General features: G+C 43.1%; 1 long non-coding RNA gene across 1 annotated transcript in view; it reads right to left on the bottom strand.

Annotated features, from left to right (window-relative positions):
• Positions 1–613: 613 nt before the first annotated feature.
• The window catches only part of LOC128047822 (uncharacterized), a 30763-nt gene continuing 25376 nt past the window's right edge, over positions 614–6000 (bottom strand). The window contains exons 2-3 of the long non-coding RNA XR_008199359.1: positions 1348–1500; positions 614–918 (exon numbers count right to left, since the gene is read on the bottom strand). This is a non-coding gene — a long non-coding RNA (uncharacterized LOC128047822). The remainder of the gene's footprint in view (positions 919–1347; positions 1501–6000) is intronic.

Genomic DNA, 6000 nt, shown 5'->3' with positions numbered 1-6000 from the left:
GGTGAAGTTTGATCAAAATTGACTTTCACTCGGTGCCTTTGGCCTTCTCTGCTGAGGATTCTAAGTATGGATGCTTCTCCTGAGACTGCTGCAAGTAAGCCCCTTGAGGGGAGCTGCCAGAAAACAAAGCCTGCTCCCAGAGAATGGCAAAGCAGAGAGATGGAAAGAACCTAGGTCTCGAATGGTGTTCTGACCTGCTGAACCGATCAACCCCAGGGTCCCCCTCCCCATGGACTTCTTGTTTTGAAGGCAATACATTTTCTTATTGTGTGAGCCACTGAGTTGAGGTGTTCTTTACTTGCAGCAGAAAGCATTGTCGGGGATAGAATTATTCTTCAACTTCACTTCCTAAAGAAGAAATCTCTGATAACATTGCTATGCACTTTTCCAATACATTTACAAACATGCACATAATTTTGCAACTTGATTTATTTTGTAGTCATCAATATGTTATACACATTCTTCCATATAGGTACCTATAGATCTACCCGTCTTTCTTTTTCACAGCCACACAGAATTCTACGTGGGTATATGCCCTCATCAACGTGCTTCTACCTACGATCATTCATGCCTGCCCTTTTTCTGAGTCAAGAGACTTGAGAATCCCCGGTGGAGCCTTCTTTGGAGGTTAGATTATTATGTTCCTCCTCTTTCCATCCCAGTAACGGGGCCGCTGTCAATGCAGGGGGAAATACACTTTCTAATGAACACCAAAGTTAGTCTGAGCAAGTAAGTCAGGAACCGAGAGGGCACACGTTGAGTGTAATAGAAGACAGACCTCCCAGCGAGACCTGGTCACAGAGATGCAGCCTGAGACTGTGCGGAAGAGAGGACGAGCATCCCAGATTATTCTAGACACTTTTCGCTCCTTCACTCCACCGGCTTCTCTTCCTTCTCGGCTGCCTGGTACACCAGGTTCTGGGGGCCGCGAGAGAGAAGAGGGGTGACTGGGCTTAGACGGAAGAATCACCCCACAGGAAGAGCCTCGGCTGCTCAGGCTGAGCTCGGTGGGCTAGCAGACGCTCACTCCACGCCACCCAGCCTAGCCAGCTTTCCACCTTCCTCGCCCGGAGGGAGTCCGGCCACGCCCCCCAAACAGTCAGACCCCGCCCCAGCCCCACCCACAACCCACCTGCGGCCCCGCCCCCGCCCCCTGCTGGCCGATGCGCTTCTGGGTCTAGAGTCCACCTCTTCCGATACAAAGGGATGTTTTGAGCCGCAAACTACAAAACAGCACTGAAAGTGTTCATGCTAAGGTGCTGTTTTTGTGACTCGCACTCTAAGGTGCTGTATTTGTTAAGAGTCAAACAGCTAATACGGTCCATCTAATGAGATCATTCATCTTACCTTCTGAAAGCCCAAGCCCTACACAGAGGTCTGGTGTTCAGGATAGAACTCTGCACCGGGATCCTTTCCACGAAGCTTCCCTCCTTCAGCCGGCTGGTTTCAATCACTCTATGCACCTCAAACTGGCCTGGTTTAGAGATGGATCTTATCTGGCTGGAAAGATAAAAGCAGCGGGCTTTTTTTTTTTTTTTAAAGCTTGTGTAGGCCTGCTTGCTTATTATAGCAAACATTAAAATAGCACCACATCATATATTAAATATACTTTAAAAATTTTTGCCATGTTATTTGCTCAAGATAGAGAAAAGAGGGTTTAATATGCCAATATTTATCTAAAAAGAGGGAGATACAAATCTTTATGTATATTTACTTATTTGGCAGAGAGAAGGACAATGGGAAAATATACCATTAAAATGAACAGTTATCTATAGGGAGAAAAAGAAACTGATTGGAAAGAATAGAAATACAAGCTAGTCGTTGAATGTACCTTCTTTTTCAGATTCAAGATATCTTTTGATATTTTATATAATTAGAAAAATTATGTTAAATAAAAAATATTTAACAGTGAAAGCAAGTTAAAAAAAAAAAGTTAAATGTACATTTAATTGTAATATAACCATACTATGAAGAAATAACTGTGACCAAAATACCAAAGAACCCTCTACTGGAAGATGCTAGAGAACTAAGTAATTATTCTGAAAACTGTTAATAAAGAGAAAGAATCAAACATTTACCTTGCCTCTTTTGTACAAACTATGCTTTGGGGTGGAGAAGGCAATGGCACCCCACTCCAGTACTCTTGCCTGGAAAATCCCATGGATGGAGAAGCCTGGTAGGCTGCAGTCCATGGGGTCGCTAGGAGTCAGACACGACTGAGCGACTTCGCTTTCACTTTTCACTTTCATGCATTGGAGAAGGAAATGGCAACCCACTCCAGTGTTCTTGCCTGGAGGATCCCAGGGACGGGAGAGCCTGGCGGGCTGCCGTCTATGGGGTCGCACAGAGTCGGACACGACTGAAGTGACTTAGCAGCAGCAGCAGCATGCTTTGGGGTAACCAATTAATTGACGAAGGAACATTTCTTTTTTATAGTATTCCAATTATTAAAAGAAGGAATGATAGAATTATCACCATTTTACAGCATTGAATAATTAATGGATCTAGGCAATGATCATCAGTGGTTGCAAATGTCTCAAAAAGAAATACAGGCAGATACTGTCTGCCTCCTGATAGATGTCCTCTGACTGAGGTTTCTAAAAAATGCTGATTACATAAGAATCTAATCAGGTAACTTGGTCTGACTGCCAAAGGACTCAGAGGAAATACTAGGAGAAGGAGTGTGAAGGGACTTTGAAAGGTACAAAGTAGCAAATCCAGACTATGACAAATTCCATGGGACAAACACCTGGTTATTCAACAAGAAAAATTGTCAGTAAGAAGATCAAAAGGCATTTAAGAGGCATCATTCATTTACAATGACTGGACTTTATTTGGACCTTAATTCAAACAACTCTTTAAAAAAACCCAGCTCTATAAATAAACACACATATTTGAACTTCTGGCTAGATATTTGATGGTATTACAATTTTATTGTTTATTTATATTTACTGGGTTTGGGGGGTTATATTTTGTGTTTTGGTGGTTATGTTTTTTTAAGAGTCCTTGTCTTTTCAAAGTAAATGTTGACATATTTACAAACAAAATGATAGGAAGCATGTCTAGAATGTTCTTGAAAATAATCCTGGCTTGGGGGCAGGGCAGTGGGTAGGGATGTAGATAAACAAGATGGGCCACGAGTTGGTCATGGCTGACACTATTTTCTTTACATTTGTATTGGCTTGATACAGTGTTTTAAGAAATCTTTTGGAAAGAGTTCTTATAATTTTGCTTTTGAAATTACTTTCCTGTGAAAGTCACTCAGTAGTGTCCGACTCTTTGCAACTGCATGGACTATACAGTCCCAGGTCTCCTGCTGACTTCCCTGGTGGCTCAGACGGTAAAGCGTCTGCCTACAATGCGGGAGACCCGGGTTCAATCCCTGGGTCGGAAAGATCTCCTGGAGAAGGAAATGGCAACCCACTCCAGTATTCTTGCCTGGAAAATTCCATGGACAGAGAAGCCTGGTAGTCTACAGTCCACAGGGTCGCAAAGAGTCAGACATGACTGACAACTTCACTTTCTCTTGTATTGCAGGTGGATTCTTTACCAACTGAGCTATCACGGAAGCCCTGAAATTACTTTAATTTCATTTAATTTGAGAAACTCATGAGAAGCTCATTTAATTTGGCTACAATTTCACATTTTGGAATTCTTTCCAAGTAAGAAAGCAATGATAATAACAATAACAGTCAGTACACATCCTTAGAGTATGCCAAGCATGTGTCTAACTGTTTTGCTCATCTAACCTTTTCAACAGTCTTTAAAGTTACTAGTATAACTATCCCCATCTTATATATGGGATTACAGAACATGAGGAAAAAGAAGCTCAGGGAGACTATAAACAACAACTCAGGTGTTGTTGGCCAGAAGTCACAAAGTAAATGAGGGGCCAGGATCTGACCACAGGCAATGTGGCTTCACAGTTCATGCTTTTAAATACTAGGGGCTTCCCAAGTGGCACTAGTGGTAAAGAACCTGCCTCCCAGTGCAGGAGACATAAGAAATGCTGGTTCAGTCCCTGGGTCAGGAAGATCCCCTGGAGTGAAGCATGGCAACCCACTCCAGTATTCTTGCCTGGAGAATCCGATGGACAGAGGAGACTGGCAGGCTACAGTTCCACAGTATCACAGAGTCGGACACGACTGAGTGACTAAGCACAGCACAGCAACCTTCATTAACTTACATTCTGAGATTTTTCTCTTTGTATTATAGAGCAGTATTTTTTGCAAGATCCCGAATATTTTCAAAAGTCCCAAATATCTCATAGGCCCTATGCCCTGGGCCTCTCCTGCCCAGTGTATAAAACACCTGAGATCTGGGGCAGAAATTCTTAGGTGTTTGTATCAGTCTGATCCTCCTGTCTTGGTTTTGTCAACTTTCAACATCCCTCCCCATTGTCTCTATCTGCTTCTTTGGTATATCTGCAACTCATCTTCTGGAGTGGATCCCAGTGTATTTTTTAAAAAAATATTTATTTATTAGGTCTTAGTTGCAGCATGGGGGATCTTTAGTTGCAGAATGAAGATCCCAGTGTATTCTTCCTTGAGAGGTGAGTTTCAGTTTGCTCCCAAGGAATGCATTTTGGCTTTCCCCGTAGCTCACAGGGTTGGTTGGCCACTGTAGAGTCAGAATTCAGACTCTGAGCCTAAGAAATGCATTCAGCTGGGCAGGGCAATCAACTCAAAAATTTTCCCCAATCCCCACTGAGACAGCTGAGTGTATGCTAGTTCAGTTCAGTCACTCAGTCGTGTCCGACTCTTTGCGACCCCATGAACCACAGCACGTCAGGCCTCCCTGTCCATCAACTCCCGGAGTCGACCCAAACCCATGTTCATTGAGTCGGTGATGCCAGCCAACCATCTCATCCTCTGTCAAACCCTTCTCCTCCCACCCTCAATCTTTCCCAGCATCAGGGTCTTTTCAAATGAGTCAGCTCTTCGCATCAGGTGGCCAAATACTGGAGTTTCAGCTTAAACATCAGTCCTTCCAATGAACACCCAGGACTGATCTCCTTTAGGATGGACTGGTTGGATCACCTTGCAGTCCAAGGGACTCTCGAGAGTCTTCTCCAACACCACAGTTCAAAAGCATCAATTCTTCAGCGCTCAGCTTTCTTCACAGTCCAACTCTCACACCCATACATGACCACTGGAAAAACCATAGCCTTGACTAGATGGCCCTTTGTTGACAAAGTAATCTGTCTGCTTTTCAATATGCTGTCTATGTTGGTCATAACTTTCCCTCCAAGGAGTAAGCATCTTTTAATTTCATGGCTGTAGTCACTATCTGCAGTGATTTTGGAGCCCCCCAAAATAAAGTCTGACACTGTTTCCACTGTTTCCTCATCTGTTTGCCATGAACTGATGGGACCTGATGCCATGATCTTAGTTTTCTGAATGTTGAGCTTTAAGCCAACTTTTTCACTCTCCTCTTTTTTATTTTCATCATGAGGTTCTTTAGTTCTTCTTCACTTTCTGCCATGAGGGTGGTGTCATCTGCATATCTGAGGTTATTGATATTTCTCCCGGCAATCTGGATTCCAGCTTGTGCTTCTTCCAGCCTGACATTTCTCATAATGTATCCTGCATATAAGTTAAATAAGCAGGGTGACAATATACAGCCTTGACATACTCCTTTTTCTATTTGGAACCAATCTGTTGTTCCATGTCCAGTTCTAACTGTTGCTTCCTGACCTGCATATAGGTTTCTCAAGAGGCAGGTCAGGTGGTCTGGTATTCCCATCTCTTTCAGAATTTTCCACAGTTTATTGTGATCCACACAGTGAAAGGCTTTGGCATAGTCAATAAAACAGAAATAGATGTTTTTCTGGAACTCTCTTGCTTTTTCCATGATCCAGCGGATGTTGGCAATTTGATCTCTGGTTCCTCTGCCTTTTCTAAAACCAGCTTGAACATCTGGAAGTTCACGGTTCACGTATTGCTGAAGCCTGGCTTGGAAAAATTTGAGCATTACTTTACTAGCATGTGAGATGAGTGC

The sequence above is a fragment of the Budorcas taxicolor genome, chromosome 5 (genome assembly GCF_023091745.1).
Source record: "Budorcas taxicolor isolate Tak-1 chromosome 5, Takin1.1, whole genome shotgun sequence".
Classification (NCBI taxonomy): Eukaryota; Metazoa; Chordata; class Mammalia; order Artiodactyla; family Bovidae; genus Budorcas; species Budorcas taxicolor.
Note: the sequence above shows the minus strand (reverse complement) of the source record. Positions and strands in the feature narration are given on the sequence as shown.